The following is a 16,317-nucleotide window of genomic DNA, read 5'->3' on the forward strand; positions in this document are numbered from 1 at the left end:
CATAGTCCTCCATAGTCCTCCACAGTCTTCCATAGTCCTCCATAGTCATCTGTAGTCATCTACAATCACCCATAATCTTCCATAGTCATCTGTCTACAATTATCAACAATCATTTATAATCATCTACAGCTACCTGTAGTCATCTATAGTCACGTATAGTCATCTATCGTCCTATCCCCAGTCACATATAGTCATCTCCAGTTACCTATAGTCCATCCACAACACTTCTGGGATCGTGCAGCGTGGGTTTCCCTGCCAAAAGCCAAAGTTGAGAGTGATTCATATTAATAGGGGATAAACTGCCCGATTGCTCTTTACGCGAATCGATATTTAATATTATCTCCCTGAAACAGGGGAGCGGGGAAAGACTGGAGCCTCCCGGTGCAGAGTGTACACGCGTGCGTGGTGCACGCGCACGTGCAGGAGATGCTCGAATGAGCGACGCCGATCCCCGGCGTTCTTTCATTGACGTGCCGTTGCCCGCCGCGTTTCCCCAGTTTCGAGCGAACCTCTGCACGGCCCCCGTGTCTGAGAGAACCCGTCCGCTGCTCGTCGGAGCATTCTCTATTTTTCTCTGTTTATATACCTCGAGCTGTTGCGTTCGTATCCCGTGTGTATACCGGGAATCTGATAAGTGCCTTCAGACGACAGCTCCGCGAAGAGACTTTTTCATTTAAGGGAATTGGAACGTTCGCGGTCAGACGACGCCGGTGAGTCCAACAAACTGTATTCACGCTCGCTACACACACGTTTGTGCGCCTCTTCGTGGCTACAACGAAGTTAAATACACCAGGTGTACCCGCGTGTAGTCACTTTCGGCAGATTTTTTATTTGGAGGAAATTACACTGTTCAATGATTTTTAACGTTTTTCCTACATTGTAATCGTTCAGACGCGTTTCTGCTTGTTTTCGGTCGTTTTCACTTTGATTAATATTTAAACATATTTAGCTGTCTACAACATAATAACAGTTCACATCATTTTGTTCGAGAAAGCGCGGAGAATTATTTTGTATTAAGAGAAACTGAATAACTATTACTAGAAAAGCAAGACACACCTCCAAAGTTGGAGATTGCAATTTTTTTTTAAATTAGTTTTTTCGAAAACTGGACGTGCTGGGAAGAAACGGTTTGCAGATTCGTATTCTCGCAGAAATGCTTCTGAACGGTTATAAGGTATTTTATGTGTTGAACGGTGTTGTGGGACCAGGTGTGATAATTGAAGAATAGTGAAAATATTTGATAAAAGTAATGTACTAAAAGTTATTGGAAATGATCTGTAAAATCTACTGATTCCGTTACTTTTATTTTATCGTAACAGAATAATTAGTTACTGTTCCATCAATCATGAGCTCTGGTCCCATACTTCTGGCCCAGAGTTTATTTCGCTGTCGATGTAACAGCAAATGTAGAATGTAAAATGTACTTTGTGGTCAGAAGACACTGACTTTTATGAGGACTCGAGTTATTTGACGTGAATTTTCAATTGTCTGAATTTTTATCTTATGTAGAACCACAAGTCTAGTCTTGAAAATGTGTCCCATCATTTTCCTATAGATTTATGCCATTTCTGAGGCAGTTGGTGAATCTCCTCTCGAAAAAATAATGACAATTTTGAGTTAATAATTATTTGTGAGGGCCACGAATTAATTTGTACACCTAATACTGTACATATAGATCTCTACCAAAATTCTACCAATTTTTCCAAATACAAAGAAATTATTATGCATCTTGAGAAACTGATCATACAATATTATTCAGAAAGCTTGAGAAATACGGTTTAGCAAAGACCAAAACTTTTGTCTTTATAAAATTAAATTTCTGTCCAACGTATTTTAGAAGGGATCCAAATTTTTGTATCAATCTAATTATTAGCTGATACATTCTGAACCGCATGTTAATACTCCTATGTCGACTGATTTGCTTAAAAATACAATTATGTAAATGAGAAATGGGACGTGGAAACACGGGAGATTGCACTAGGCTCTAGCTGCGTCTCCACGAAGAGTAACGTCTCCAGTTTTATCCTGAGTCCAGTTAGCTTCAGGTGGAAGTGGCCTGTCAGCTTCTCGGTTAGCCCCGAAAACAAAATTATGCAAAAGTATACAGTTATATCTGACTGAAATATTTCGAAATTTTTTCTTTCATACATACAATTGTCCTTTTCAAACTAAGTGATCACATTTGTGTACACGAAGTTTCTTACAATTTCACAGGAAGCCTCGAGTACAGTATGTTGCAAATCCACATTTTCCTTATAAACCTCGATTTTTTTACGTTCTAAATATTTCCAGTAGGTCCAGAGTGAATCCAGAATTGTTTAACAAAACCTTCTATAAAGAAACCAAAAATTTCTTTTTAAACAAAATATCATCTAAACAGTCTACTGACTTAAAACGTGCTATATATTTTTTACTCTCAAAATAAAATTCAGTGAAAGAGTTAAGTACTCACAGCCCAGAATTTTATACGATGTTCGAACAATAGCCAATTATTTTCCATGTTTAATCATGTCGATATTCGTATAGATGACATCAGAACAGGCTAGAATAGTCGGCTGGCAAGCATCGGCCGCGATTAAATATACATGCACCTTGTTGCACCTGGAAAGCAAAACTGCGTATACTGTGTCAAGGTTCATCGGATCAATCGGAATTGTGCAACCTTAGATCCTACCGTGCAGGTCGATTAATCGTCCGACAGAGCTTAAATTAAAAGTTTAAACGTATTAAATCAGTCCTCTGGCCTGTTCCCTTCTTTCGCAGGAAAGAACCAAATACACATCCTTTCCAGATAAGAAAGTAACCCAACGCCTGCAGTTCAAAGCGCCAGTCAGACTAATTAGAGGATCGTGTGTCGGGGTTCGCGCGATGAAAATGAGAGTAGGGAATTCGATACGGAATGCTTAGCAGTACATATACAACTACACGAAAATATCAACCTGGGAACGAAAACTGTAGGATCACTGGCCCAATGTAAGTCGTTGCACCCTCCAGTTCCCATTTCATTCACCCAACGATAAAGAATTCAATTGTAGAAACATCCGCTTTTAGAGAAGCTGTAATTAATTGTTAGATTATTATAACAAGCATCTTGAAAATTAATTAACTCTTTAATTCACAGACCTTTAAATTTTTAAGATTGAACCCTCTTTTTTGGTTCACCCTGTGTATGTTGTATCTTGTTATTTTGTAGGCGAAAATATTGATATTAAAGCAATCTACTTTTTTAACTATTTAACATTTATTTTTACCCATTTAATGCCCAGACCCTTAAATCTTTATTTCAAAATAACTCCAATTTCATGCAAATATTTTAAGAAGGTCCTTTATAACATTACAAAGGGAATTATTATATCTAACTGTGATAAAAGTAACAAAGTTGTCAAACGGTACAGAATGAAAGATGGCATTAAACAGTTTCAAAATGTTAAAATGTTCTTGCGAATCATTTATATGTCATATAGTATACACAAAATATTTTTCCGGTAATTTTCAAATAATCTGAGAACGAAAGGGTTAACATATTCACTAGGGACTCACTGATCACCAAATGACCTTGAATCATTCTACAAACGTACACAACAAAACCAAGCGCGATCAGGATTCCCACGAAAATTTCTCTGGTCGATAGACGTCTATTCGAATCCAAGGAAAAAAAGAGCGCGAGAACGGTGGCGGTGTCTCCTTAGAAATTCGAACGGCGAAAGTAATCGAGAACGCACACACACACGTTATATTAGTAGCCATAGAGAGGGACCTTATCCTTGGTGGGGCAATCGAGGCTGCGGAGACGTGTCTATGACGTAGGGTGTCGATTCCGTCAGCTCCGAGGTCGACGGTGGTAAAAAAAAGAAAAAAAAAAACAGTTCGAGGTTCTCTAATATCCGTTTCCTTTCGACCCCAACACGCGAAAGACAACCTCCACACTCATGTGAAATGGCACAGGAATCCCAGGGACCCACATGGCCACACACACGACCCTAATGACGATGTGGACGCGGACAAAGCGAGAAACTTCCTCCTTCATCGAGGAATTTACAACGACGGTAATTAATAAAGGGAACGTGGATTGTGGGACTTGGTGGCTAGGTCTCGTGGTTCACAAATTAATGAGACTTTGTCTAGGGGCTCTCTTTGTCTCACTCTCGTCGTGGTGTATGTACAGGGTGTACCAAAAAGATGAGTAAGTTACTGAAAAATGTGTTTGATACAGACGCTTTAGGGAGCGAACTCTTTTAGCTGTAAGTGACGAGTATACTCGTCGTGAAGAAATGGCAACTTTTTAGGTAACGACGAGTAAACTCGTCATGCGAGAAGAGTAACTATCATTTGTTATAGCGCCAGAAATGGAAAGAACGGAAAATTTTACGTTCAGATATGTGGTCAGATCCTTGGATCGAAATGACCTCCAGAGACAATTTGAATGTCAAATCTGTGCTAAAAATAGGGGTTTCCAATTTAAAAAATTGAATTGACCCGAGAATGATCTCTACATTGACATCAGATGCTCCTTTTTAAATTCTGAACTTTTAAGTCATACATTTTTTCTAGAAACTTCATCTTTCCGAGTTGATCTGGGATACCCATCTTTTTGGTACACCCTGTATACCACGGTACATTGCCGTTGCACTGCTCGGGTTTAAGGGACGTTGAACCTGAAACGATTTGAAAGGAGATTAGGAGTATAGTGTCTGGCTAATCGTTGAGATCATCACTTATATGACTTTCTTTGTAATTATACGAAGGTTCGTAGAGTGAACTTCGGTTGGTCTTCTGACTTCTTTCTGGGATTCAGTTCATGTAGTTTTTATACAAACTAGATTTTCCAACCGTATGATAGGAATGGTTTTTGTTTCACTGTACAACGACACACACATTCCTCAGTTGCTGTTAGATCTCTTGGTGTTACAGATGGTACCCTCCTCTTTCTAGCCATCATGATCAACCGAGTGTGACCTCTGACCTGGAACAGTGCGCACACATTCTGACCAGTACAAGCTAGCACATTGTTGCTGGCTGAATTTCTCGAAGAAAGCCTGACATTTTCAATCTCTTGCCTTCTAACATCGATTTAAACTCGTGGTGACGTCAAACTGGACTATTACTATTTTTAAATACTATTATTTAATGTTTATTCATAGATAGGATGATCCAAGATCAGTTGGGTCAAATGATGATGAGTAATCATTGATAACTGTTCACAAAGATGATCTTGTTTTCAATATTCTGACAATCTGATTGTCACTAAAGAGGAAAAGAACCTTTGCAAATGATCCACCTGTTTATTTCCGTCTCTGGACGTCCACCTGAACGCCCAATTGGCCCCAATAACTCAATGACCCTAGGATAATCGCACCAAAGACACCTTTCTGTTGAAGGTCACGGTTAATTCAGGAATTTAATTCATAAGACTCGATTATAAAGCGTCACCTTTGGCAATCCCGATCAATAAGCCTGGGTATCATGACATTAATCATCTCCCTGCTGTTCACTGACCCGACTTGCCATTAAGAACTTCCGATCGATCGCCTGTGAACTTCACGTCCACGACCCTCTATGGGCTATATTTACCCTAGGTGATTGCTATCTGTGGCTGGAGCTAGGCTCTGGATCATCAGGAGCAGTGAATGAAGTGACTTAAGTAGTAGGAGCATTGAGATTTCTTGTCCAAAGTGGAATGGCTGCTTCTGTGATCTTGTCCAGTAATATTGGGTGTACCCATAAGTAATCTACTATTCTTTACACATGTGTGGAATGGCTTCTTAGTATAATGTAATCAGATTGGCTACACATTTGACGCAGGATCTGTTGTGAACATTTTGCACGCCAATCTGCTTCACGATTTCGTGAGCAGGCTCTACTTGCAAAACCCACAAATGGCTATGGATTTGTAGACAGATTTTGTCACTATTTGATGCCAATCTGCACGCAACTGTTTATCAAGGTCTGTATGTACTTATTGGTACTCTTTAATACTTGAAGATAAGATGAATTATGGGATACTTGACGTGACAATTTCTTCTTCCATAATCTCTCCTTACAAGCTACCATACTATAATTTGCCCCAAATTATTAGAATAATAATTATACTACTGAAAGCTATTAATTACAAGTGAAATCTGACGTTAAATACCGAAATGATAATGGACGAGAGTCTGTCATCATCCGTATCTTCCGGGAGACAAAGTGAAGGTAGAGATCTGAAGGATGTCGAGGATCCTTGAAACGACTAAATAAAAAGAGATTACAGATTCTTTCCTCCTTCGACTGTTCACGCGATTGTTCTTTCGCGTAGTAAATCATCGATTGCTCAACAAGCGAGGAATTGATTCCGCGGTGCTGCAATGTCTTCGTTTCATGGAACTTCGAACGATTTCTCCTCTACTCCCCCCTGATACTTTCGACCAATTAACGACGTCACCTCGATGCATCGTCTACGAACAAATGAAATTCTATAAAATGTCACTGCATAATCCACTGAACCTTTTTTATTAAAGAAAAGAAAAGAAACCTGAACTTAATGATCGTATCGAACCGACATTTCCTGAGGCACTTCTCTCATTAAGGGATTACTACATACCTTTGAGCTGCTAAATAAGAGGGAAAATTAAAAAATTAAAAAAACCTGTTTCAGATAAAAGCCCACAGAGATATATCTGGCACCGCAAACGGTGTTTTGATAAAACGGGTTTTAATTAAACGACAGCCATTTTTTTCTGTTGATAGATATATAGGTCAAGTTTTCATAAATTATTAAGGAAATAATATATAATAAGATATATATGTTGAATTTGTAATAAACAATAATTTTGCATATATAAAAAAAATTAAGAATTTTCCCTCTCATTTAACAGCTCAGAGGTATCTAACCCTTCAATTCTGTCTGGACGGAGTTTATTGGCCCGTTGATTCACGTAGGGCAATTACGACTACACGGTGATTACATAATATTAATAATGGAAGGATGTAATTCGGCACCCTAACCGGCTAAACGGATCAGCAGACACAACAACAACGAACGCGAGGAGCGTGCAATTACGTTGGGCCAAAGTGAGAATGTATGTACACAGAGCCCAGGAGAGATAGCCTGGCTATCCAGGAGGCAGCCAGTGGAACAAAGAGAAACTACCGGACACATAGAGGATATATCTTGGGCAACACAGTGATTTCGTAATCCACGCTGCGCTGCAAACTGTATCACGTGAGGGGAGCTTGATCCTCGATGCTGCTGGTGCCTGGAGGGAAATTAAGTAATGAGGAAAAATATTTTATAGAGGAAAAAAACAGGATGGAATTGCAGAATATCTGGAGAAGAATAATAAATAATTCCTTACGGAAAAATACAATCACCTATGCCTCGAGTCCCCATGGCTGGGGTCACTGGCGAGCCGTCGATAATAACACTTTCCAATTCTGTATGCGAGATTTTGTCCTGGGTCACAACTGACCCAACCATCGGTTCAAACGATCTATATTCCTAGGATGAATAGAGATAATTAACCAATGAGTCAGAGACAAATGTGTATTGCATAAATCGATCAGTGCAGTTGAATTACCCTGTTCGAAATAATTGGTGTCGAGATGTCCTCATCAATTCGATACTAAATTCACGAAAGGCTAGCTTCAATTCCCTCCAGAAGTCTGAAGGCTACGAGGCGTCTCCCCGAGCGAATTATATTTAGAACCCCTTAACCGCAAAAGGAGGAAAGGCCAAGTGTGTCGGTCCCCAAACAGAGCGATCCGATTTTCTGCTTGTTTTATCCTCGTCTCGGTTTCAGACACTACCACTCTTTCTTTGCCCTCCAAAGCCTCTTTTATCCTTCCTCCGGCCGTCGAACTATTTTCGTGACGGGGCGGCGCCGCGACGCCACTTTCTTCCAACGAACCAAAGGGGAATCCGTAGGGAATCGTGGCGATCCACGAGTATCGTGAAATCGTTCCGAGAAAGTCGACCCTTTATGTGGAGAGCGTCTCTGGAGAGTCCATTCAAAGTGGACCTAGGTCACCAAGATATATTATTGGTTTCCAATTGACCCTGACCTGCCTGTGGCTGGGTCCTATTCGACCCTAGTCCTCAAAACTCTCTTCTTCACCTTAGTCCATGATGACTGGTACTCGTTAGAAGTGTTAATCAGCCCTAAACTCAGGCATATAAAACTGCGTCTGAAATTTAGGTCGCAAGATCACCACTATTTATTGTCCTTTGCGAGACATGCGTGTGGGCAGTAACTAAAGATGAATTCACACGATGGAGGGGTTCCGTGGACCAAGGTGATCCAGTGTGAAAGCTGGTAGAGACTCTGATCAGAGGAATAAGATCAGGAAATGTGTCCTTAAAGAAAAAGAGAACGAAAGACAAGGGTTTCAGGAAGACACCTCACAAGCTGATGGGCAAGAATGACTAAAATCAAGTTAGGAACACTTTTCTGCCTAGCTAGGCGCTACATCATGCCTTCTGTCGATACATTTCGAGATCTACCGACCAAAGAGACCTCGAGACATCGTTAACCTCTTCAGGGACAAAATTAAAATCAGAAGAAATATTTCTTCAGGTGCATTTACTTAAATAATTAGTCGAGTACCTTGTCTTGTTGGGGAATTTTCTAGTGAATATTTAGTTACAATTTTGGAATGATGCTTGAATGAAATAAAAGCTAAACGTAGATATACGTGCCAGTGTCCCTCAAGAGGTTAATCAGCCATGAGCAATCAGGGAGCTGTACTTTCAAGCAGAACAGAAAAGTCCTTGACCCCGGTAGTTTTTACATGCTAGAGGCCCCGAGTACATTATTGCTTACAGATGTTTTAGCGAACAGTTTTTGTTACATCGCGCCAGGCCGTTCACCCCCTTGTACCTTAATTCGGGCGATGACATTATCTGAAGCCCTTGTACGCCATGAAACAGACCTGGGGGGATGACTCATCGACGATGATTTTCTGACAGTTTCCGCCTCGATGCTGATCGTGAGTCAGAGTTCCTCCATCATATGTGCCTTCGAGGCCTGCAGCTTTGTCCCTTGAATGGTAACTATCCGTCCAATTGCATCCACAGACACAAAGATGATCTTCTATCCTATAGTTCCCCAATCTTTTTTGGCTCACCACTCCCTTTTCAAAGTTTCTTTTTGTGGTCCACGATTTTGACGTAATTACTTGGATCCTTGGGGAGTATCCCAACAAAGTAATTGTTCTCTAAAATGTTACAGCCAGGACTGACCAGCAGGGACATAACAGTCTAGAACATAGTTCCCCAATCTTTCTTGGCTCGACACCCTCTTTTGAAAGTTTTTTTTGTTCAGTGCTCTCTTCAAGTAATCTATCAGCAAAACTTCCAGGTGTAGTTGTGCATGTAATCTTTCAATCCTAAAAATAAAAATTGAAAATTAAAGAATATAAAATAGTGTCTGTCACTGAATAAACTCAGTGTCCACTGGTGGGAGATAGCGCCCATTTTGGGAACCTATGCTCTATCCTTGTAACAAAATTTCTTCAATTGTGGATGAAGTATCATACTGGATCCATTCGGAACTTCCAGTAATAGCTACTTCCTCGGCGAAGTGTTCAGCAAGACGTGTTTCATCCAAAAGCTTTAAATCCAATCGTAAATCGTCCCCCAGCTTTTTTGTTCTTCCTCTCTGTTCGGTGTACAGGAGGAAAAGGGTTGGATACGGAGAAAGGGACACGCAGCCTGGCCCCGAAGTGAGAGAACAGAGAGATATAAATAGATTAAGAGAGGAAGAACTGAGGATAGGGAATAAAGAACGGCTGGAGGGGGAAAGGAAATGGAAGGTCCAGACATGAAATGCGTCAAAGGCAGACGAGAGGGCAGACAATAAGGAAGGAAGAAAGCGGACGTGTGCAGACTGCGAACAAATATTGTACACCCAGATGGATAGGAAATTAATGTTTTTCATTTGGGACCTGTCTGACTGCTACTTAATTGGAAGTCTAGCACTATTAATATCGTTCAACAATGCATTATGTCTAGTGGAATTAACCCTCAAATGGTGAAGAAGGTTTAAGATCGTACTTGGTAAGGTTGGGTCAGATTCGACCTGAACTATTTTTTGCTATTTTCTAAAAATAGAAAAAATTCAGATGCTATCCTCCGAACAAAGGATGCTGTATTTTTTTCTGAAAGTATTTACTTTTCCTTAACCAACGCAAAAAGAATAATCCTAATCGACCGATCATAACCAAAGTTATGATTTTTTAAATATATTTCTGCTATGGGAGAATGCCAAAAATGAATCATTTTTATGATTTTCAAATTACTGTGATTCAGGCAAAATGTTTCGCGGGACATTACAGATTTACCAAAATGCTTTCCTTATGGGTATCTAATTTTCTACAAAAAATATGAAAATAGTTGGTGGCGGTCATGTTGAAACTCCATCGATTTTCCATGGACTGACCCATGATAATACAAGTATTCAACGTTTTTTAAATAATAAAAAATATTTCCAGAATTCAAGAGTAGATCATGTTTAGTGGAATTAATTAATTTTACTGGAATAATTAATTCCGACTAATTTTTTTCATGTAAAAATATAAAGATACCGAAGAGTATAAATGGTAACCAGGATAGAAAAGGATGTAGAGAAACCCTAACTGAAGATTACTCTGCCCCCTACCCTGAAATGTTAAACGATCAATAAAAGTTGAAGGCACTACGAACGTTATTTAAAAACACAGAACATCAGGCTTGAGAAGAATTGCTACCCAAGAGGACCATGAATCACCGAACCTTGCCTGTCGTCTACCCAAGGTTCACGTACTCTTTTCGTACAGAGCACGGCCGTGTCGACGGCGTGGGTGGAAGAAACAGGCATGGAAAAAAGTGAAGGCTAAGCTCCAGGTGAAAAGTAGTTCTTTGGTGGCCAATCGAACACTTGTACAACCCGGGGACGGCCATTTGAATTCAACAGCGGTTCTCTTGGGGAACGATCTTCATCCTGGAAAGAAAAACTGTTTTAATAAAGCCTGTCAAACATTGCCTCATAAGTAAAACAATAATTACCATTTGTAAAGAAATTACTGAACTTTCAGTTTTCTTCCTTTAGGACAAAATAGACCTTCTTATGAAGTGCCCGGAATAATTATTGGAAAATTTAAGTGTTTGTCAGTCACTTCGTCAACATAACCAAATTTTAATCTTACAGACTTGGAAGCGATTTTTTTTTCAATACCTTATTTGTTTTTGAAGATATATCGGTATTATTTGGTTAGAAGGAGCAAATATTAAATTTTCTCGAGGTCATAATTGTCGAAATTCTAAAGTAATGAACTACATATTTTTCTCAGCATTACGTAATAGTCGAGATCAAGACCAATCCAATAACATATAATGTGACCTTCACGTGACCTCGAGCACCAAAAATCGACAAATGTATGAAAGTAGATTTAAATAATAAAATTAGTGCAAAACTGTAAACGCATTGAAACCTAAGTTTGCATACTTTGATCTTAATTTTTAGGTGTATTTGATCGTTAAAAGAAACCTACAACCACCTAACTTTTCATGAAAATGCCATCGTTTGTAATTAAATAACAAGTTCTTTTTTTTTTTTAAATTTTCTCAAAAAGAAAATTTCATAAAAAAAAACCAAATACCGTTCCATCGACTGGAAACGAATGCTGGTTCGTCGGTCTGACTTATAAATATGAGACAGAGTGTATATTCATTAAATCAATGTGCATCATTGGCATCCACTACGATCGCTCCAGTTCATTATATTATCTTCTGCAGTCGGTTCCTAGGATGCCAGGAGCGACACACGAGGACAGGGCAACGGGAATCCGGGCGAGCAAAGACCGCTTACACGGTGCAGGTTGCATAACGGTTTCGCGCAGCGTCCACCGTACCCTGTATCCAATGACTGCGAAGGAAAAGAAAAACACCACATTTATTCGTTCTCTGACTGTCTTGACCCCGTCGATCTCTGACCCCAAACCTATCTGCTCTAGATAAATGGGCCGATCACTTCGAACGACGTACCTGTTGTATTCGGGGTCTTAAATCGGTATGATTTTAAATGGTATTATCCCATTAAAGCTATACCGCAACCGATATATTCCGGTATAAATACCGGTATTTTTTCGATTTCTATAAGGGTATGGTTTATATAGGGTTATTTAGGGCGAAGGTACAACCGAAAATACCGGTATTATGCCATCAAAGTTATACCGAAACCGATATATTACTGAAAACCAAATGAATACCGGTATTTTTTCGATTTCTATAAGGGTATGGTTTATATAGGGTTATTTAGGGCGAAAGTACAACCGAAAATACCGGTATTATGCCATCAAAGTTATACCAAAACCGATATATTACTGAAAACCAAATGAATACCGGTATTTTTTCGATTTCTATAAGGGTAGGGCTTATATAGAGGTATTTAGTGCGAAGGTAAAACCGAAAATACCGGTATTTTGCGTTTCCGTAAAGTCCCTGGTTATATTAACGATTCTGGATCGCTCCCCAGACGTCGTGGATTAGGAAAACAAAACTGGAACCGTGTCCGAACTGGATCAATCGGCGTTTTTCCATCCGCCAATCCGGTGCTTCCGGTTCTCCACTCGCAAAAACCGCCCTCCCCGGTGAGCCGATACGCTCTCGTTCTGGCTCGCTTTCTGAATTCGATGCTGTAACCGGGTCCAACAGAAAGACACTTGGGCCTCGCGAAATTCAACATAGACATATCGCACTAAAGTGAACGCCTTAAAAAAATGATGTTGTGCTGGCGTAGATGATTAAAAAAAAAATAAAACAAATTGACTAATCAGTCTGAAAATTCTACACGTTATTCAACGCGTCTGTGGCAATCGCAGGGACCATGGCAACCATTTTTGATCAACAATTTCATAATAGAAAGAATCGAAACAAAACTTTTCTCCAAATCCATTAGTTTGTCCCGGCGAGGACCCGGTTTCAAGACAGTAATCAAGAAAATTATGTAATAAATAGTGACCAGGAAGCTTTTTTACTATCTTGTTTGCTTCCTTTAACAAAAATTCCCCAAGTGTCAGCATATTTTTCCAACTGCTAAAGGGGAAATGGGCCTTAATTACCGTATCAACACGTAGGAAATCGGCGATTTTATAAGAGAATATAAAATTGTTCTCCGGTTGGATGCTTCGAAACGGTGACGATTCGGTCCCCGAGGAGGATGCAAATAATTATTTCGAAACGATAGCGGTGCTTCAACCTGTTTTCCAGTTGCGCAATCCGATGCATCGGCTCGGTTATTACTGGTCCATATGACTAGGCGCGAGGTGTACGTCGTTACATCGTCGACCGGGCACGATCGATTCATCACGGGATCCAGGATCCAACCGCGTGGAACGTCCTGACAGTTTCGTGAACGTGAGAAACCAGCGAGAAACGGAATTTTCTTCTGGAACACCTCGACGGTGTCATTTCGTTTCTTCTCGATCACAAATTTCACCTGTTGTCCCCTAACGATATTTATGTAACACGATAATTAATCCATACGTAAATAGACACCATTTATGTAATCACATTTCCTTAATAATTTAGAAGATTTCTGGTACTCTCTTGGAATTTAGGATCAATGAGTTGAGAAGTGATTATAGTATGGATTGTAGGTTGAACATTCTGGATCATTACTTTTCACTCTTTCTATTCCTAAACATTTTTAGGAGTTAGCTTCATAATACAAGGTGTTCCATCTAATGTGAGCACCTTGAATATTTCACTTGTTTTTGATGATAGAAAGAAATGTGAGAGGAAAATATTATTCGATTGGAAACGCCAAACTCAGAAAAAAAATGCTTAATTTCAGGTCCATCAATTTTGAAACAGTTCTGTAGACGATACGTGATCTTTCATATTTAATATAGAAATAATAATAATAGATGATAATGGAATTTTGATATTCAATGTCACATGAAGGTCATACTATTATAGGTCATTGGATTGGTCTTGATGTCAACTATAACGCCACGCTAATAAAAATATGTAGTCCCGTTTAAAAAAATACCGATGACCTTCAATTTAAAAAAAATATGACAGAAAATTTAGTATTTGCTCTTTCTAACCAAACAATACTTTCCCTTCGCATTTTTTTGTATCTTCAAAAACAAGTGAGATACCGAAGGTGCACACGTTAGGTGGGACACCCTGTATAATTAATGAGTTTTTGTAGAAGTGAAGAAGATTAAAGAATCAGAAATCCTGATCCAGCGAGTCGAGAGATCGTTAACGCCAGTTCCCAGAAGCGAGATCTTGTTGCCTGGTCGGTGGTCGAACGCTATCCCCCATAAAGGCGACTTCTCATCGACGTGCCGCAGACTCTTTTCAGCTGTTTGCAGCACCGTCTGCGCTCAGGGGAGCCGGACTCTGTCCAAGGTCCGAGTCATTCGACCGCAAACGACTTCCTTCACCAGTCTAAAGGCTTCTTCCTCCTCCTTTCCAGAGGACGGATCGACGCACAAGACGAACCATTCACTTTCCAAAGAACCTGCTCATCTATACTATATTATCAACACTCCATGATAAATTTTACCCCACACACGGATCACTGGAATGACCAGAAAATTTGACCGATTGATTGACAGTTGTCAGTGAATTCTTTCAAGAGGAGAATCCATTTGGATTCTCATATTAAATTGTTAGTTCTGACTCTCTATTCAGACATTCGAACTATTCGAATAAGAATAATTTATTCGAAGATCTCGAACACTTCGAATAGTACAAACCATTCGAATAATTTCTATAATACGCAGTATTCGAATATTTGAATAGTATGAACTATTGAAATTGAAATGAATTTGAATTGAATAGTATGAACTATAACTATTGAACATTTGAATAGTTTGAAGTATTCGTATTACTTGGATTTTCGAATAATTGAAGTGATCGAATTTCGGATTGTACCGAATAGGAATTTGAAAAGCAAATAATTGTAAAGACTAATCTGAAAAGAATATCACGATAAAGTGTGAAATATATATGTTATATTCAGATTCCTGTTTAATACAACGAAAAATTCGATCACTTTGAATATTCGAATGTCAAATGTGAATTCTACTGCTATTCGAATATTGGAAGTATAGTTTTAATAATAATTTGCCCACGTAGTTTGGGCTGGTAGAACAGAGCGTAAAAAACATATTGGTAAATCGAAGTAACGTTAGAACGAATTAGAGAAGTGTAAAATTGATTCTTCACGCTGCCGATAACAATTTGACAGCGGTGGCCGAATGAGAATCGGCGAGTCGGCCGATAGACCCCGGCAAGATGATTTAAAAAACGGGTTCCGAAACGAGCGCCGAGTGGGAGAAGATGCGTCCCCGGCACGGAAGGACGGTGGGCCCCAAGGCAAAATAAACGTAAAGAACAAGAAGGATGACTCGCAATACTGGATGATACACCTCGTCTTTCCTCGAGTTGGCCGGCGAGCCGAGTCAACGATACATGATGATTTTTCGTGAGATCACGAGAGTGGCCTGAAAACAAAGGATTTCTCGTTAGAAAGAATTTTTAAACACCTTCAACGATTATCGAATTTATCAATATTGAACAATAAATTATATTTAACCCGTCCCAACCTCCCTCATTTGTATGGTATTAACTTCACGTGAACATAATTTACTTTGGTCCTACATTCTACACTGAATCTACTGAAGAAAAAAAATCAAAATTATAAAAAAGACGTCTGCAAAAGGCAAATTTTAATAAACGACGTCATATATATATATGTATATATTATCAAATCAATTTTTTTTATATTTATAGCATTAACAAACATTACCAAAACGTACTAGTCACAATTTATAGTCACTTGCTTGTAATTAATTCCCAAAAAAATGTCATATTTCGGACGAAATTTGACTGCCCAATCCCTTTAATAGACTGCACATTCAAAAATGCTGAAGACCTACAGTTTAAAATGATAACTTAGACTTAGTTTATAATTATATTGACATTCGAAATATTACACTAGTATCTAGAATAAAAATTTATAACGGAAGAGTTCAATATGATTTCCAACGAAAAATGTCGTACCTCCTCGGGGTCACAAAGAGAATAACACGACCGGGCACGCGAGACAATGCCTCCTTCGCCTGGAAGTTGCGAGGCGGCTTATGTACACGCTACACCGAGCAGAAACTCCAGTCTACGTTACATAAGAGAAAATGCCCGTACCCTCGCCTCTACTTTGCCTCCGTTCCGTCCCTCGAAGTTGAGTTACCTTGTACGATGTCTAGACGTGCTCAATTAAGCCCTGCATCCCGAGCTTTTTGACACGGATTCAGTGTCTGCCGTATAGCTTCATGTATGAGAACTGG

At 39.4% G+C, this 16,317-nt stretch overlaps 1 protein-coding gene across 1 annotated transcript in view; it reads left to right on the top strand.

Annotated features, from left to right (window-relative positions):
• The first annotated feature begins 512 nt into the window (after window positions 1–512).
• Window positions 513–16,317, top strand: part of LOC107187029 — a 30,267-nt gene continuing 14,462 nt past the window's right edge. Inside the window, exon 1 of the mRNA XM_015575026.1 lies at window positions 513–710. The gene's annotated coding sequence lies outside the window, so the exon portion shown is untranslated. The remainder of the gene's footprint in view (window positions 711–16,317) is intronic.

This window comes from Dufourea novaeangliae, unplaced genomic scaffold (genome assembly GCF_001272555.1).
Source record: "Dufourea novaeangliae isolate 0120121106 unplaced genomic scaffold, ASM127255v1 scaffold96, whole genome shotgun sequence".
Classification (NCBI taxonomy): domain Eukaryota; kingdom Metazoa; phylum Arthropoda; class Insecta; order Hymenoptera; family Halictidae; genus Dufourea; species Dufourea novaeangliae.